Consider the following 20,491-nt stretch of genomic DNA (forward strand, 5'->3'; position numbering starts at 1 on the left):
CGATCGACCCGACTGTGCAGTTTTTTAGGCACGGGCCTATTTAATTACGCGCAATTAGTCTTCCATTTTTCTCGCTTTTCTCTTCTCTTTTTCTCCTTGTCTCTTTCTCTCCTTTCCCCTTTTCCCGTTTCTACGGGGGGGGGGGGGCGCACGCCCCTCCGCCCCCTCTGGATCCGCACCTGTAAATGAACCATGTATAAAAAAACTTCCGGGACTGAATCCTAGATAACCTTCTGATCCATCAACCGGGGGTGCAGGGTTTTACGAAAAAGGTCAAGGGCGATTTAATATGCGTATGTAATGGCTCATTGCTACTTCACATTAGTTTAGAGGACATTTAACTTTTTCCCACTTTAACAAAACCGCATAAACTGAACCACTTCCCTCAGATTTGATAATGTGCGGCCAAATATTAGTGAAACCCTGACTGACCCGTCTATGGCAAGTATATTGCACAATAGAGAAAACCCTGGTTTTCGTCGATAAACTTGGTTTATCAAAAACTATGACAATCAAATTCGAAAATCCTGGTTTTTCGATTGAAAAACCAGGTTAAAAAAACAAACTATGACAATCGAATGGAAAAAAACAAGTTTATCGGCGAAAACCAGATTTCTCGGTCGATAAACCTGGTTTTTCAAAAACTATGACAATCGATTGAAAAACCTGGTTTGTCGATTGAAAACCAGGTTTATCGACGAAAAAACAGGGTTTTCTGTTCTATTATGCAATATACTTGTCCTGAATACGTCGACCAGATACTAAGGACAAGGCTGCAGTCAAACATTAATGAAGCCCCAGCTGACCCGTCCTAAATACCTGTCAACGTAGAGCTGTTTGCTTTTAATATTTCAGACCTCAGTGTCACGAAGTGAAGCCAAAGTAGGTACTTAGACGAGAAGAAGAAAGGCGAAGTATGGGATGCAAGAATAGCAATAGGTGTTTATTTGGTCACGTAACACTAGGATTCACAACATGTTCATCTATCAGGCCACAGTTCTTTAACTCCAATACATTTGTACATTCATTAAATGACCTTAGAAAATTTGGGTACAAAATCTTATACTCCGCAACATGAGGTCAAAATTTGCACTATGAGTGTTTTATCGAGGTTATTGAACTACCGTATGCCATCGGGATGAGGTATTGTGGTGCATAGTGTAAGCTTTCGTTATTAGGTGGCAATAATAACAATTGGAACTCTCAAGGAAGTTATCAGTACAAACATAGAAGAAGAAATCTAAAAACCTAAACAATGTCCCCAAAATGAAGCTTTTGTATTAAGGGGGTACTACACCCATTGATTTTTTGTTTGCATTTTTTTTTGCATTTTGTGAAGAAATTACAAAACAAATGGTATGCAAAATGAAGGGGCAAATCTTCTCGTTTTATTGGTGGCATCGGTATCAACGTAGCTTACATGCTTTTAAAAGTAGAAGCCAAAAGGCGGTACATCACTGATGATTTAAATTCACTTCATTTTGGAAAGCTTACTATCAACGGATTTCGTTAAAATTTTGGATATGTGTTGCTAACACCCCAGCAAACACAAAAACGTTTTAAAAACGTTTTAAATAAGTTATATTTTGGCTTTTGGTTTAGGTAAAAACGTTTTAATAACATTAAAATGTCGGGTTATATAAAGGTCATGATAACATTTTAAAACGTTTTGTATGAAAACACACTACAACAATATTTTTTAATGTTTTCAAAAATGTTATTTTAAACTATTTTTGCAAACATTTTTGCCAAATATTTTGTCAATACTTAAATAACATTATGTTAAAATATTTGAACCCAGCAAACACAGAAATGTTCTTAAAATGTTCTTTTCAAAACCTTTTAATAACATTTAAATATCGGGTTATATAAAGGTCATGAAAACGTTTTTAAAACGTTATTGCAAATATTTTGGGCAAACATTTTTCGCAAAATATTTTTCAACTCCCAAAATAACATTCTGTTTAGAATGTTTTGTATCAAGTTTTCAAGAATGTTTTTGGAATGTTATTAAAACGTTTTTATATCCTTTATATAACCCGACATTTAAACGTTTTCTGTAAAACATTTTTGTTTGCTGAGCAGTAGATTATCCAAAAATGTTTTTTAAGGTAAAGAAAACGTTTTATACTCTTAATATACCCTTTATATAACCCGACATTTAAACGTTTTCTGACAACCTTTTATAACCTTTTACGAATGATGTCGAAAACGTTTTGTGTTTGCTGGGAAATTAGGGAAATAAAGTTGATATGTAAAATGGGAATAAGTGGTTCCTGATTTCTTTTATGACTTCATGAACTTGGTGCTCCACAACTATCAAAAAGGAACTGGTTAAAATGCTTCTATTTTCAATGTTGAGCTATATTTTGTATTTTTAACTTGCGACATTATTTCACTGAAACTTAATTAAGCCACGGGTAACAGGTTACCACAACCATACTACAGCAATGTTGAAAAAATTGTATTTCTTGTCACCTATACCACCATATTGGGTAGTTTTCCGTAAGCTTAACTTTTATGATTTTGGTAACTATTTTATATTTATTTGTGAAATCCATCTCAACTAGGCATTCTAAATTGTACTCACCATTTACATCCCAAGGTATATTAGTATATCCACCTTGCACTTCTCGATATATATCCAGTTAAAGACAGAATATCAAAATTATGCCTCATTATGATATCACAGACTCTCATGTGTGTATTCAAAATTGATGCTTAAATTTGACCTGAACCAATTGAACTGAACCTGACATACGGTGACCTAATAGCCTTTTCTTCTCCTAACAACACATTATAGTATGACTAATGACTATGCATCCATTGTGTAAGTGTTTATTTAATTTATTCAGTGTTATATATTTTGCATGCACCACTAGATCGGGCACTAGATTTTCCATAGAGAGTATAACAAAGGATTTAATGTATTCTATTCATGTACCCTACTTGAAAATGTTGAATAGAATAAATTATGGTTTGTTATGAAACACGCATCTGAGTTACTAGGATACAGTAAACCAAAAATATATAGGGCTAAAATGACTTACTAAAATGGTTTTAAAACACTTTGTATGGAGATATATTTTATAAGTTCAGGACATGAGGTGATGAACATATTTATGTACTTCATAAATTTGCAAGAAAAAAAAGAAGAGGGGTACTGATGAAAATCAGGGTATTATTCCCCCTTAAGGTAATACAATGTATTGTTGGTCGAAGCAGCAGAAAAAAAGGAGTTCACAGCATCTTGCGAATGGTAGTGAGCTTTATCAAAAATTGCATTGCTCAATTCATAGCGAGCTTGTAGAAGAATTCAAATATAACAGATAGGGCCTATACTTTTGTAGGTCCTGTGGTTCTTGAGTTATGTTGTAAAGAGGGCTGAAACAACAACACTTTTGTAAAACGTACATAACTCATTAACAACAATAAATTAAGCAAGTTTTCAAAGTATATGATTTGTAGAATGAACTTTTGCAAAACACCAAAGTGTTATTTTTCAATAATATATTGATTCAGATAATGAAAATCAATTTTTTTTGGCTGATTCGACCAACAATACCTCGTATGTATACCCTTAAAGCCATAATGTATGACTCGGTCATTTTTTAATTTTGTTATTCTTTGCCAAAAACTATTACATAATATCAGTAACAACTGTCAAGTCGAAATGATGAGGTAAAATGAAAGAAAACCATTTAGCCGCTTAACTGTGGAGCTCTATGGGGAAATTGGCGCGCCCGGGAATCTGTTCAAAAAAAAAAAAAAAATCTCAATTTTACTATAATTTAAGGATACGATACATGATTTACCGACAAGTGACTCATTTCGGAATGCGATCATGAATTTCGAAAAAAAACTTTCCACAGGCTTCGTTGGGACTCGAACCAGCTTTACCGCTCGCCCACCGTGGCAGTTGAGCAGATGAGTGTAATGATAAAAGATAAATCTCATAATGCCATCTTTAGCCTTTTGTTTACTAAAAAAGACGCGTTTTGTAAAGATAGATTAGCCGTTTTATGCATAAATAGCACGCACGTTTGGGAAAGGTTTCAAACAAATAATAAAGACACTGATGTGATGATGAAATTGCGTAAGTCGGGAATTATCTGCGTCGCAATGTTTTGTTTTGGTTTTAGGAATTTGACTTCTTCAAATATTTTTTAATGATAGAGTGAATCCCTGGCCATCTATAATTACGCACAAAAGATCGAGTCCCTTAAGCACTTCAGACTTAGTCTTTCACATGGTATTGGGTATTACAATTATGCAAAAAGTAGACTATAAAAACGAGACTTATTGCTGCGGAAAGCAACTTTGCCAGTAATGTGGGACACCAGGCACTATGAATATGAAGTTCTATACTCGTATATATATCGTACGTTGACTATTATTACCATAAATATAAACACACCCACCCAACTCTACCCCACACAACCCGCACGCACCACGTAGTTTAAACAAACCCGTAATACTACTTATGTAATGTAAACAGTAGATACTTTGATATTGACCGGTTATCTATACACACACTTAAAACCCAATCCCCAACCGGTACACTCCCAAAATACACACACCCCACTACGACGTAGAAATTGTAAAACAATTGACCAAATCACTCAGTATTGTAGACGGTACCGTAATTTAGAGATTGCAGGTGCGGCTTTTTTAAAACGTTTATGCAGAAGTCCAATTTGAAAAAGTGTTCAAATGATTATTATATTGGGGATAATATGCAAAGAAAGATTAATACGTCACAAAATGATCCCTTAAGACTAGAACACTTAATTTAGCCATGGCCGTGAACAACACACACCAGTTTAACCAGCACAGCGCCACCAATAGTGATGTCGCGACTGCAGCTGCTACCCTTCTGTCTTTTTCCAGACACAGCTCACACTCCTCATAATCATATTGCCTGACACAATTTCTCAATACCTGTCGCACCATTGGAGAGTGTTCAAAATCGACACAGTTCACAATATTGTCTGTTTAAGGGTGCCATTAATTTAGAAGACGGACATTTATGCTTGAATAAGTGTGTGAGTGCATGATGCATTTACGGTCCACTGTTAAATTTAATATTGCTCCTTTTTTGATACTATCGATGATGAAGTTAGAAGTGCGCTCGAAGTATATTGGTCGCTGGTGTCATCCAATGGCACTTTAGTTAGACCACTGTGGTAGACACGACTTAATTGAAATTGAAGCAAACTGACACAATATCAGACACCTATCTTTTCTCGACTTACGAGAGCAATAAAATAGACTTTGTATTCTGTTATATTTTCACTTCTTGTTATGTGGAATTAAGATAATAATGTTACCTTTTGCATTACATTTGGATGCAAAATTACATTATTTAGCGAATGGTCATCACTGGTATGTTCAAGCTGGTTTTCAATACATATTTTATTATATAGCAACATATCACCTGATGTAGCAACTACATGTTTTATACCAGAAAATTTCTGACGAATAACAGCAGCCAATAGTTTGTACTGTTATCATTAACTGCTATACTCTGAAAAGTGATGCATCTGTGAGCTTGTTAGTAGCCAGCTTGGAGGAGTATGCGCTCATTGCCTTGTTTGACACTGGACCAGTTCCCTGGCATTCATAGACACTACTGCAGCTGGGATAACGAACACGAAATGGTTTCAGGATTTGTGGCATTGGATATTGAGGAATTCATGGACGATAAAAGTATTACAATTTCAAAGGAACAAAAGGAACATGCATTTGCACTAGCGCAAGGAACTTGATTGGATCATACCGTTTTATTTTTGTGTCTTTATGTGGTGTTTATGTTTGGATTTATATATTAGTATGGCTTGGGATATACAGATTTTATGGAACAAGATGAAGTCTATTTGGACATTTTGTTTGATCCTCTTCCACCTGACAGGTAAGTTATATATATATATATATATATATATATATATATATATATATATATATATATATATAAATAAATAAATAATAATAAATAAATACATTTCGAATTTTTATAGCGCATATAGCGCAAAATGTGGTATCGGTTATTTCCTTAAAGATACAAATTGTTTTTATTTATTATTCACTACACTTTTGTCGATGTATTACAAAATGTGTACTTTGTATTAAGAGAAAACACATCGAGAGTTCTTTTAAAAAAAGGATATATTTGAAAAAAGAAGAAAGCAAAGACACCAACAATGATAGAAAGGAGAAGAGGAGGAGGAGGAAAACAGAAACTGCAAGAAAAATGAGGAGGAGGGGAGAAGAGGCTAACGTTGAAGAGAGGAAAAAACGTCAAATTGGAGAAGCTTCGCACATTTGAAATGTCTTATCGGAAAACGTACGTCCTGTTATTTTAAAAGTTTTTAATAGAACGATAACTATCAGAATATTCACTGCACTTTTGTCGATGTACATGTATTTATATATGTTCTACACGTGTATTTACATTTTTTGTGCTTTCAAACACACCGAGAATTTGCCATTTCTTTAAAAACGACGTATATATTGAAAAAGAAAAGAAGAAGAAGAAAAGAAGAAAAAGACAAGGAAAAGGGAAGGAAGAAGATAACGTTGAAGAGAAGACAAAAACGTCTATTGGTACGGGTTGTATTTACATTGCTTTGAGAAGCCTTGCCCTTAAAAATTGTATCTGCCGTATTCGGACAACGCATACGATTAGATAAAAGATGACTTCATGGTCGTCAGGAGATAAAGATGCTTTCATTGTCGTCAGGAGGAGCTAAGCGTTTAAGAAATCCACAATGAATTTTAATTTTAAAAAGTTTAAAGACTCTAGATTTGTATCGTCCTATAGCTTGCCGTTAAACCTTTACAAAATTATAATGTAACAAAATATTCGAGAACATTTGGTGCTTTACCCATGATTGACCAAAGTTGTCAGAGGTAAAGACGTTTTAAAAACATTAAATGTCGGGTTATATAAAGCTCTTGAAAACGTTTTAAAACGTTTTGCATGGAAACACATTAAAGCAATATTTTTAAAATGTTTTCAAAATGTTAGTGCAAACTATATTTTGAAAACATTATTTGCGAAATATTTTGTCAACACTTAAATAACACTATGTTAAAATATTTGCAGCAGGTTATCAAAAAATGTTTTTTAATGTTATGAAAATGTTTTATACCCTTTATATACCCTTTATTTACCCCGACATTTGTGTTTGTTGGGTCTTTTGATGGTGTCAGTGGGCGCTCATCATACGTGGATCATGAGCCATTTGACCATTTTTAAAACCATTTTTAATGGTTAAAACCAATATCTTATGTCAAATCAAAATTACAATACATATACACAATATAGTAGAGGGTAAAAGAACGGTATACACCCTATCCTTAGCCGCACTGTAAACTTATTGAAAATGGAAAGAAACTTATAAAATCATGCATACATGAAAAATCTGCTTGAGTTTGTGCAATAGGTATCTTTTGATATATGAAATTCAGAAGCAAAGATGCGGTCGTAACATATTTGCACAATACTTCATAGAGAAACCCAGAGGGCGATATCAAACAACTGAACATATTGATATTCATATTGCACATATTTAATATTTAAGCTTTTAAAGAATTGTATGCAGCTATTAAACATGTATCATGGAACCCATTAATACAGCAAACATTACTTTGAGTTTGTGAAGTAAGTAACTCTAAAATTGAAATGTATCTTTTTGTATGCACTAATCAGAAGCACACATGTGGTCGCAACATATTTACACAATACTTCAGAGAGAAATTCAGAGAGCGAAATCAAACAACTAAACATATTGACATTCATATTACACATATTATTATTTAATCAAATTTAAGCTTGAAAGAATTTTATGCAAATATTAAAAATGTATCATGGAACATGTTGCACTTTGAAGCACTTTCTTAATACATAAATCAAATAATTAATTTTAATACGACTTCAATTTGTAGATTTGGATTTTAGATTCAGATTATATAGATTAACAAACTTCGATCTTATTGTTCAAATGTTTCATATGAAAAGATAAACATCATCGCAATAAAGCAGCGGTATTGCAAAATGGATTAAGTTTCAGTAGAAAGCGGAAATTAAAGACCTTAATTCGAAATTGAATTGACAAAAGTGAAAATTGTAAAGAAGAAGATATACTGTTTTCTTTCAATTATTGAAGATGATATTGCAATTTCAAGGAATATAGTATGTTCTATTTTCTTACAATGTGAGTTCAACCTGACTTAGATCAAGATTGTAAGACGAAGGACGATGATATAGCATGGCAAGTAAAATTGGGTTAGGATTACTCCGAAATTTGGTTACAAATATTGGTCCTCATAATGTATTGAGCCATTTGAAAATGTGAAGTTTCTCATAATGAATTAAGCCATAATGGATTGACCCATTTGACCATTTGAAATTTCTCTTAAGGTAAAGTTCCTTTTAAGTACTGCCCAGTATTTTTATCATCTCAAATCAAAATTACAATAAAAACATATACTTTATTAAACTGTATACGGTATTGTAAGAGTACGGTACAACACCCTACTCTTAGCCGGACTTTAACCCCCTGAGCACTGCCTGCCGATCTAACATTGCCTCTGATTGGCCAATTACATGATATCTTTATTTTAATCACCAAATCAGAATGAAGCTTTGTGAATAATTCACCCCATTTTTTTGTGTATGGTGTAATTATTCTAACAATGTTGCTGATTGGTCCAATTGATAATGAAATTTCTTTTTGGCCAATCGGCAGGTAGTTCTCATGGAGTTTTAACTTATATGCTGATTACAACAAAATATGAAATGAAACGAAACTAATTAATCATGTATACACGTAAAATCTGCCTGAGCTGTGTGAAGTAAGTAATTTTGAAATTAAAATTTATCTTTTTATATACTGCGCCAATAAAGTATTCTTACACTTGGAAAAATAATCACAATTTCAAAAACTGAACAATATTGGGGTAAAGTTTTTTTTAATAGATGTGCAATCGAATCCTGCACATTATGACACCACATTGAATCCAATATGACCTCAAGAAGTAAAGTTACAAGCAATTGAATAGACGAAGGTCCAGTTTTAAAAGTGACAAACTGGCCTATACAAGGCGCAGAAAGATTCCAACAATGAGGCAACACAGTTTCTTCGATGAAGCGTTATTTAAAGCAATTTTATTTCAGTTTTTACTTCTCTGTACTTTTCATAACTTTCATTTTATTTGTCAGTTCTTTTGTTTCAGTTTTCTTTTGTTCCTTTTGTTTTAAATTAAAGCCAAACGCATAAATTAGCCATTCACCACTCTCAAACCAGATGTCTAGTCTGTGAAGTTTTGAATAGGCCAGTTTGTCACTTTTAAAACTGGACCTTCGTCTAATCAAATGCTTGTAACTTTGCTTCTTGAAGTCACATTGGATTCAATTTGGTGTCATAATGTGCAGGATTAGATAGTACATCTATTAAAAAAATTACCCCAATATTGTTCAGTTTGGAAATTGTGATTATTTTTCCAAGTGTAAGGATACTTTATTGGCGCCGTATATATACTAACCAGAAGCACACATGTGGTCGCAACATATGTACACAATACTTCAGAGAGAAATTCAGAAAGCAAAATCAAACAAGTAAACATAATTGACATTCATATTGCACATAATTATTTAATCAAATATAAGCTTTTAAAGATCTGTATGCAGATATCATGGAACTCATCACAGCAAACAATATTTTAAGGCACTCGATATATCAAATAATTACGACTCTATTTTGTGATACAGATTTGGATTTTAGATTCAGATAATAATAGATTAACAATCTTATTGTTCAAATGTTCCATATAAAAAGATAAACATCGTCGCAATAAAGCAGTAGTATTGCCAATATAAAATAAATTAAGTTTCGCTAGAAAGCGGAAATAAAGACCTTAAATTTGAAAATGAATCGACGAAAGTGAAGATGAAATTGTGAAGAATAAAATATACTCTTTTCTTTCAATTATTGACGACGATATTGCAATTTCAAAGAACACAGTATGTTCCAGTTTCTTACAATGTGAGTTCAACCTGACTTAGATCAAGCACGAAATGCAAAGGACAATGATGTAGGATGGCAGGTAAAATTGGGTTAGATTACTCCCAAAATTTGGTTACAAATATTGGCGCTCGTGCCTCCTCCTAATATTGTAGATTACTTGGATATGTGTACTGTTTTCTGTCATCAAGCTGCACATAATGCTCAAGGGTGTACGTGTATATTGCGTATCTTTTATTCGTGAAGGGGTGTTGTTCATTTGTGATGGAGTGAGGGGTTTGTGAGGGGTGTTTATTGAGCTTTTTGTGAGGATAGATAGAGGAAAGAAAGAAGTGCAGGGAGGAGGCGAACAAACATATAATGTGTGTTTCAGTCGGACGGGTGGGTTGGGTGTAGGGGTGTAGGGGTGGGTTTGCGTGGGGTGGATGTCGGGGTGTTTGTGTTCGTATTTGCGTGTTATATATATTAGGACCCGACCGGCGGTTGACCGGTCCGTCCGGTTTCTATTGTCTTAAACAATGGGAACCGGCGAACAACCGCCGTTTGAGTTTTGATTTCATCCCTAAGCTATACCAATGAAGTCATATTTACAGTCAATAGCAATCATAGTACGAATATTTATTTACCGTTTTTTGATGGCAACATTTGTTGATTTTTTCAAATTATATAGCCACAACATATGCTTGCATTAGCAAACTAAACATCGAGAGTCTTTCTCTCCAGACGCGTATGCATGAATTTTAAAGCCAAAATGTATACAATCTTTTAATATGACTTGGTGTCTTGTAATGTTTACACAGTTATGTACAAACTTACACCTAAATAAGCCAGCTTCGTCGTATTAGTTTGTCAGGTCAACATAGCAATTTTGACATAATGACGTATTCGGATTCGGTAAGTTCCTCCATGGAACTCTGCATTAAACAGCTGAAATAGCCGGCGGAGTTTCCTTCCCTTTATCGTGTTATTTCGGCTTAAAATGGACAGAAACGTTCACTGGCAGTTATGATTACTATTATTTCAGCATTTCCAGTAAAGAATACCACAATTTACATTTGACGGAAATCGTACAGTATGTGTTTTAATCGATTTCGTAAAATAACATTTTTAAAATCTTGCTGTATCATTGCACATATTAAGTATAAAAATTGATTAAACAAGCGAATGGGATATTGATATTGTAAGTAACTTTGTTTTTATAAATCAGTTATTTCATTTCGGATGTTCGTTTGTTTTATAATTATCAGAAGACTGAAAAAGTATGTATGATTTTATGTTCACTTTGTGGGTTTTGTTGCTTAATGCAATATTACACTGTTACAATCATATCCATTTGTAATGAATCAATTGCAGGAATATTTGTTTGATGAAAATTATATTTTACAATAATATTTTGGAGAATATTCTTCGTTACTACTTAGTGAATTACAATAACAATATCTGAAAGCTAATTATTTTAAACATTTCTGCCAACTTAAAGGACGACCCAATCTACAGCTTCATCCACACATCATCAGTGGACGGCTATAATTGAAGACCGAATTAAGAAGACTAGTTTGCATCTGACGTCATGGCAAAGGCGCGATGTGATTGGTTACTGACCTGCGCAATACGGCATTTTTAGTCTGGTTGACAGGACGTCATACGCAAAGTAGTCTTTTTAATTCTGTTTTTAATTATATGTGTCACAATAACCCTATAATGTCTGAAAGATGTTTTGCTTGGAAGTTGTAAGCCAATCGGTGTTTAAAATGGATTGGCCCATTTATTAGCCAACTTATTCTATTTTTTATGTACGTTTACTGATGTCAAACTGGATCGAAGTACCCGTATTATAGGCTCCATAGGTGAAAGTGTGAGTCAATGTATCCAAACAGGGTAAAACAGTCTGTGACGAGTTCGAAGTACCAGTATAAACTCCATAGGTGAAAGTGTGGGTCGATGTATCCAAACAAGTTTAAACAGCCTATGACGAGCTCCCATTATCCGTCTTTAACAAGGTGACGTGACTTTTGAAGAGAGTTTCAATCACTTAAATATTTAGAGGTTAATAACTGCGCATCAGTTATTTGGAGGGCATTGTGAAAAATTGAAACATTTTGCCTTTGGAGCCGAGGAATACCATCCTCCGCGCTGGTGTGCGTATATCATATAACGAGCAATTTGATTGGGATAAGCACACGGTTGTTTGATGTATATAGAATTGGCTTCATTATTAACTAAATGCAAACTATATATGGCGCTATTTATCCCAAGTCATATTTCTTTATTTGCAAGGGTTAGGTGATTAATACTGCCATTAAAACAGCTGGAATAGGTAAAACAAGCAACAAGGAATATTTTATCTAACAATAAGAGGGATTATTTGTATTAAAAGCTTGAAAGAGTAATTTCCAGTAGCGCAACCACTTTTGTCATTAATAGATACATTTTATATCCAAAAAAGCTTTAAAAATACTTTATAAGTGAATAATTTTGTAAAAGAAGGGAAATTAAAGTTGAAAATGACTTACAAGCGTCTGTATACATTAGCATGATATCACTTTTAGCTGTTTAAGCCTAAAATTTGGTTGTACACGATGTTTTGTTTGAAATAAATGATCCCATCAAAAACCGTGCGCAGTGGCTATGAATTCATTTTAAATGTTTGATTTGTTATTAGTTCAACGACAAACGATGGCCGGATTTGTTTTCTTCGCAGTAATCACTTTAAGTATAAGTATTGTCAGGCAAAATGCTTTTATTGCAAACATTTACATTTATATTTAAAAAAAGTAAAAGCAAAGTGACAAAAGTACTCCCAGACACGGAAATCATTCAAGTAATTGTATGTGGATCAGCGATCAATTATACTGATCACCGATCAAACCCCTCGTACGGAGCACGGTGTCATCGCCCCGGTATCTACATGGCATAAATCGCCATGATGGTAGATCGAATCCATTTGTTCTTCAACAGCCACGCATGGCCATTTTGTTCCGACCTGTTTAATAGTTTTGAGACGCATAATGGGCCGAGGGACATGCCGAGTAAGGCTATTGACAATAGCCTGGTGACTGACCTCTGAAGATGTTAGTGAGCCTGGTACGCCATCTTCTAATAGACTGCCTCCACCAGTGGTCTAGATGGAGCTAGTACCGTGCTATGTTCCATAACCCGAGTGTTTACGAATGAGGGCAACTGTCATTTTTTGTTCTGCACCTCGTATAAAATCTGAATTTCTGTCAGTTTTTTATTTCAAAACGCACGCTAGCGACCACCATGTTCTTTCAACACATATATTCAAATACAAACCTTACAATTGGCTTCTTTTGAAACCAAAAATTGTGTATTAATTTAGTTTCCCTACCTGTACAATATAATTATTTACCAGGCGTTGTCGCTGTGCGGAGATCCTGCCTAAAGAGGAACAGACGACAAGGATGTTGTCCGTAACTTAGCAGTAAGAACTGTGATTATCAAAAAATGTAAAAACCACGTGTGAATACATTAATAAATCAATTGATGATTGAAGAATGAATTAGACTGTTTATTAAATTTAGTACAATTAAGGAATATTGCAGACAGTATGCCACAACATTACAACTGTATTAAAACGTATCTAAGAGAGCAACCTTGAGCCCTCTTGTCAATGTGATGTTCAACAGACGTTCAATATGAAGACCTGAGCGCAAGAAGGCCGTAAGTCCACTTGGCCCCTCAACAGGTATACACTTAAGTTACGTACAGTTTCTTAGGGTTTTATAATGTTTAATACATGTTCCAGGGTGAAAACATCATGAAAGGTTGTGAAAGATTTGTTTTGGCCCCTGAACATGTATAAAACATTACCAAACCATACGAAACTATACGCAACTTTAGTGTTTACAATGTTGAGGGGCCATGTGGATTTACGGTCTTCTTGCGCTCAGGTCTTCATATTGAGGAGGTTTTATGACATAGCTATTCTTTTCTGACTATTTATGCTCGCTCCGGAATCAAAAAAGTGATAAACGTGCACTTACAGGAGAAGTGTCTCTTTGTTGCATTCACGCACCGCTTATAAATAAGATGTTTCAATGCTTCTCCTGGTTTCTCTGCCACAGTTAATTCAATAGTTAATGGCCTGTCGTTCTCCGCGCTACCTAAATTACATTTATGATATACCATCTTAGATCACATCTAAATAAATACTTCAAACATGTCAAATGCAAGTTAGCGAAATGATTTGATGAAATATATGCGGTTCAAAACCCTTGTAGCGAAATTTTAGTTTATGAATCTCATATGATGTTTTTTAAGCAATTGACAATTTCCATGATATTTCACAAAATGCGGAATTAGAATTAGGTCGAGGAGAAATATATGTGTTTTATGTGGGATTAATTTGTTCCGTACTGTTTTGTTTGACACATTTTTGATCTGTATTTTACAATATGTCATGAGTCAGGGCTGTCAAGTATATAATTTCTCTTCGCAAAAATCTCCGAGAATTTTTTATACTACCTGGCATTTTACTCTACAAATTTTAAACTCAATTGCTGAATATACAATCGTTTTAAATTCATCATGAACTCTAGAATTGACTTTAGACTGGCTTACAATGATCATGTTTACAATATAAAGTGTGAAAATTGTTCGTAAGTTTAGTTATAAAAACGTTGTAAGAACGCTTTATTGTGGTGATTGTTCGTAGATTGCAAAATAATGCTGCACGTCTTGTGCTGTTGGACGTCGAGTCGAAGCTAAACCCCTTCTTCATAAACTGCACTGGCTGCCTGTTGAGCAGATAATTCTGTTCAAAGTCCTTTTGTATGTGTACAAGGCATTTAACAACTTAGCTCCTAAGTACATCGCTGAACAATTCACTGTTTATGTTCCATCCCGGCCCTTTCGATCAGCCATGGACACAAACCGGCTTGTGATACTGATGTCTGAATTGGTCACTGTTGGTGATCGAAGTTTCAAAGTGGTTGCGGCAAATGCCTGGAACTCTTTGCCGAGACAACTTCGGACTGCTGGATCTACAGAAATTTTCAAGGGAAATCTTAAGACTTCTATTTTAAGAACTTTGTAATTCATTTTTTTAAACGCTATGGTACCTTGTGAATAGCGTCCTAAATACCTGTTTGTTGTTGTTGTTGTTGTTGTTGATTTTCGTTTTCCAATGGCTACTGATGGGCGTTGTTTAAGTTGTAATTTTCTCAATAACAAATAGGTCGTTGTCAGCCTGCGACCTGACAATAATTGAATTTATTTCAAGTATATCACTTTGCAGACCACAACATTTAATACATTCTATATTTAGATATTATACAAGATTCAATTAATGTTCGGTAGAAGAAGCTCAATATTGAGAAGCCTAATGACATACATGTTCTTTTGTAACTATTTACGCTCGCAACAGAATCAAGAAAGTCAGAGACGTGCACTTAGAGTAAACATGTTTCTTTGTTGCACTCACGTGCCGTTAACAAATACATAGACGTTCCGATACTTATGGTTTCACTGTTACCGTTAATTGAATAGTGAATGGCCTGTCGTCTCCGCGCTGCCTAAATTACATTTGTGATACCATCTTAGATCAAATCTAAATAAATACTACAAAATGGTTTAAACATCCATCTGTTCTGAATCGACTATGTCATAAAACATAGGCGACTGTTAAACCCTTGTAGCGGAATTTCAGTCTATGAATCTCAAATGAAGTTTTCTAGGCAATTGACAATTTCATGCTTTAACACGCAATGCAGGTCCAGGAGAAATCCATGTGTATTAAAAGGACTTATGTCGTTTTATATATTGTTTGTTCTGACATATTTTGTTGCCCTATATTTTAATAATGTCTTTACGAAGTCTGTGTGATATGAAGAAACACGGGACTATCGACGAATCGTGGTCTGAAATATAAATGAAATTGGATTATTTTCTTTAAAAAAAGGCTAAACGATATTGATCGTGGATATAAAGGATGTCTCGAGGATTGGCCTCGATATTCTCTACTTTTATTAGCAAAAGGCATTGTCACAGATTGCTTATTAAAAAAATCTTTGGAACATGAAGACATCACGGATTTAAAGTCTGTTTGGAAGCATTATGTTTTCCATATATTATACTGCAATTGAAATGTGCGGCAATTGCGACAACGACCTCGCAGTCAGGTCCAAGTAGGAAAACGTCGAGCTGTTCATATATTTAGCTTGGGAGCTTGTAACAGAAGAGTGTGTGGACAATTAATGGTTGATTGTAAATATGATGAGCTCTTTTTACTTTCTTGATTTATGGAGATAATTGCATAGTGGTCGAATAACGGGGGACGAGGGATACCCCCCCCACCAATATTTTATCAGGGGAGATGGTCCATACAACCATCCCCTCCCATGTTGACGCCTGTATGTAGGTTTTGGCCATTTTAGACCATTTTAGACCTAAAAGTGCAAATATTTGCTCGCTTCGCGCGAATTTATTCCACTTTTGCACCATATTTCATCACCTTAGCTTCAATATGTCAAAATCTTTCGCACGCTTCAAGCGCATTTATACCATAAACCTTTTCATATTGCCAAAAAGGTGCTGGACACACTATACTTCAATAAATTGTTTTCAAACCCTACCCCCAATGTCAAAAAGAAATCTACACCAATGTATAATTGATTGATACACTTCAGCTGTTACATACAAAACCTTCTGTAAACACAACCTAAATTACAGTAAGAATATGAAGAATTTCTACATTCTTATGCACAGTTTTACTTACTATAAGTAAGTTCATAAAATTTCAGTACATATTATTGACTGTGTACAAAATGATACGGTATGGTGATTTGATATTAGTCTTTGTCAAAGACGACTAGCTATCCCTCCCGACGATCCTTGTCAAGTGGGAAGGGAGCGGCGAAGCCGCGACGAGCAGCGAGTCGCGAAGCGACGAGAAACGAGCGTGTCGCGGCGGCGCTATTTTATTACTGGGTATTTTTACTGATACAATATTTATGTGGGAAAATAACCAACGGGCCTTTCAGAAAGGCTAATTTGATATGATGAAAATTAATTCAAATAAACTAATGTGCTCAGACTTTTACCTTTGCAACGGAAACACCGAAGATGACACAAACTGTGTTGCAATAACAAGCCGATATAGGACAACCTCTATACCTCTTTTATAATTAAACAATTGGTCGGATATCGAATAACTTTAACAACTAGGACAACAAAATAATTAAATACGACAATATTGACCTTTGCCTGTCAAGATGATCTTAAATGATTATAAGGTTATTGTCGACCTATATATGTCAGAAGACGACAAGTGTTTTACATACTCAATTAGTAACTGTTGCTACTGCATACCAGTGATCAGATTAACGCAATGTAATGACAACTTTGTAGGTGTTAACTGTTGCCAAAGGAACACGAGATAGAACCATGAGAAGGGCAAAATGTTTCAGCATAGCTTGGCCTGGTATTAAAGCTATAAGCTTATTAATGAGAGGTTTTACAGAAATTTAACTTGAAGCTTATTGTAAGCTTGGAATTCAGGTATGTTTGTCATTATGTAACACTAGTCTCTCAAGCGGTGAATAAAGATTGCGGTCGTACCATGCAGTCATATTAGGCAAAAAGATTAAGGAAATTGACATAGATCTCAAGACTATTATGCTAGAAATATTTTAAGTAGGTTGTGGTCCATGCTATTATTAACAGGGAAAATGAATAGGGACGCCGACTACAACAACAACAGCATCAGCACTAATGTTCATAATCCCTTTATACACCAAATTCAACGCTGTGGAAAATCGCACAAGCAACAGCAACACTCCAACATGACAACAACGTACACAACACCAATAGGACTTGATCAACAGCCAAAACTTTTCATTCACCCCAAAGCTGACGATGACGACAAAATGAAAAGAAGCATAAATAACATCGGGAAAATAAAGATTTGAATATATAAGAATTAGGTTATAACAATGTAGCTCACTCTGTTATGATATTTACTTCTGAAACAAAGTAATGCAAATAATGTTTAGTTAGTACGTTGATTTGATTGATGGATTGCTCTCCATAAAAAGCAATTAATACGAGAACACCAGAGGTCTAGCATACTTGGTTCTAAAGTTATGAAGTTTTTTGGTGTCTATTTTCTTATGTATTTTATTGATTTTTTTACTTCATATTTTTACCTTTATCTCAGTTTCAAATCTGTCGCCTTTGACCCACATGGACCAGATCGTGTCACAAAAGTAATATATACTCATGAATACTACGAAAACAAACTCAAGAAGGTGCATAAAATAACACTCAAAATGACAACAATGTACGCAACACCATCATACCCACAACTCTTAATAATAATTTAACCCCAAAATATGCCGTTCTTCCTCAACCCAAAGCTTATGAACAACGAGGAGAGCAAAAGAAACATAAACAACATCGGCAAACAAAGAATATATAATACAAGAAGACTATAAGTAATGTAACTCACTTTGTGTTGATATTTCCATCTGATACAAAAGTAATGTAAATAATCATTAGTGATGTTGATTTGATTGACGGATTGCTCTTCACAAAAGCGTGAATATTGTGATTGCTAACTTTGGTTTACAAAATGTCGAGACATTATATGACATTTACTTTTGAATAACAATTTTCAAGAGGAATCTATCATATCAAATCTCTTTTTATTAGTACATTTGTGTGACAAATGAAAACGGCAACATTTATAAGTGTTTTTTCTGTTCAGCCAATAAGTATTTCCTGTTATGAACGAAATGTTAAGCACTGTACTGGATGCAATTTGATAAAACTTGAATTCGTCAAATTTGTGACAATTATATTTTTATCTTTCTATATAATACATAAATACAAATCTCAATTCATTTACAATGACAAATATTGGTGATTTTTTATCCATTCAGATAAAATGTAAATTAAAAAACAAATTTACAAAGTTTTATGCGGACTATCTATCATGTATAATAGTCAAAAAGTTCCCAAACAATAGTTTTATGATTTCAGAATACTGCTACATTGTATAATAATCGATAAAGAAAATGTTCTTTAAGTACCTAGTTTTCAGATCCATGTCAAACTTATGCATTTTGGAACATTTGACGGAGGTGCATTGACACATTGCACTTTATTTAGGTATGCTGGTTATCCCCTGCTTGATTAAGTTTCCTGCATTTCAAATAAAACTACTGCGATACAATATCGTTCAACGATCACGGTAATCATTACAAGTGCCTGGCCGAAAATAGATTTGCATATCAGCAGTCGTAGATCAATTCTTATATGAATATCCGTACCTTTAAATTTGAAAGCATTCTATTGCCGCGCGCAGGTGATTGCAAATGGAACTATATGAATATGGGTCAATGTGAATCAATGTAAACTCGATCCAGAACATAATTGAGTCAGAACACAGTGACGCCGAGAACAAATCGGTACATGAGTAACTCCAGAATCTTTGAAATAGTCTTGTTGTTAAAGACTCAACCTCTCGCCAGAGGATACGAAGCACGCGTGTGTTGCACCGAAGGTATGAGAAAGAATAAGCGTGTACACACGGTCTGTAACATAGTAGTCTTGATACCTACATCAGACCTCTTGCGAGTTGCAACATGTAACAATAACTAGTTCATCTGGTAGAACATTCTAATGCTCTAAATGATACATTACGAACAATACCAACAATACTTTAGGTTGTTCACTTCATTTTATACTGGTTAGCAAATTAAATCTCCAGAAATCCATCGTAAGTCTCGCCTCTCAGCTAAAAGTTTGGAAGAAAAAAAAACATACATCCATTGTGAATCGATCGCATGAGGCGTTGCTGATAAAAGTTAGTCGTGAATGTTAAAGGGACTGCTAGCTCTTTGAGCGATAACATAATACGAGCTTGATCCTGTGGCTTCTATTATTGTTTCACTGACATTAATGATGATCAGAATTAACTTCTTTCAAATTCCTATTACGATGTGGTTTTGCGTTTGACTTAATGACTTTCAGAGTTTGTCTTTGCAATCAAAATTACCGTAGCTTGGCTTTTCACGTCTACTGCGAGGTCTTCAGCAGGTAGTACAACTACTTTTAATGTGTCTTTGTATTTCGTTATGCTCCTCCTTTGAGGTATTTTAATGATTTTAATGTTTTCCAACTACGTTTTCTACCGATCTATAATTCCATAAGTTCGTACATCTCCTAGATAGGGTTTATTCATCTTTACATGTACCATGTATACCTTCACCTTTAACGATAAAATGAAAAACAATCTAATTCGGTCGTCGTTCCAAATTCATTTATTTTTCAAAATAAGTTTTACGTTTCCTTTGGCGGATGGAAACCAATCATAATCTTTCAAATATCACGAACATTAACATTATACTTATTATATTTGTTTACCTTTAAACATTGCTACTTTTATTGACGTCTATAAGTCACGTAACGACTTTGTCCAAAAGGGCCAATTGGTACAGCAAGCA

At 34.5% G+C, this 20,491-nt stretch overlaps 1 protein-coding gene across 2 annotated transcripts in view; it reads left to right on the forward strand.

Moving 5' to 3' along the window:
- The first annotated feature begins 5,486 nt into the window (after positions 1-5,486).
- The window catches only part of LOC140171575 (neuronal acetylcholine receptor subunit alpha-3-like), a 363,639-nt gene continuing 348,634 nt past the window's right edge, over positions 5,487-20,491 (forward strand). For both annotated transcript variants that reach the window (XM_072194851.1, XM_072194850.1), the window contains exon 1: positions 5,487-5,911. The gene's annotated coding sequence lies outside the window, so the exon portion shown is untranslated. The remainder of the gene's footprint in view (positions 5,912-20,491) is intronic.

This window comes from Amphiura filiformis, chromosome 15, assembly GCF_039555335.1.
Source record: "Amphiura filiformis chromosome 15, Afil_fr2py, whole genome shotgun sequence".
NCBI classification, from domain to species: Eukaryota; Metazoa; Echinodermata; class Ophiuroidea; order Amphilepidida; family Amphiuridae; genus Amphiura; species Amphiura filiformis.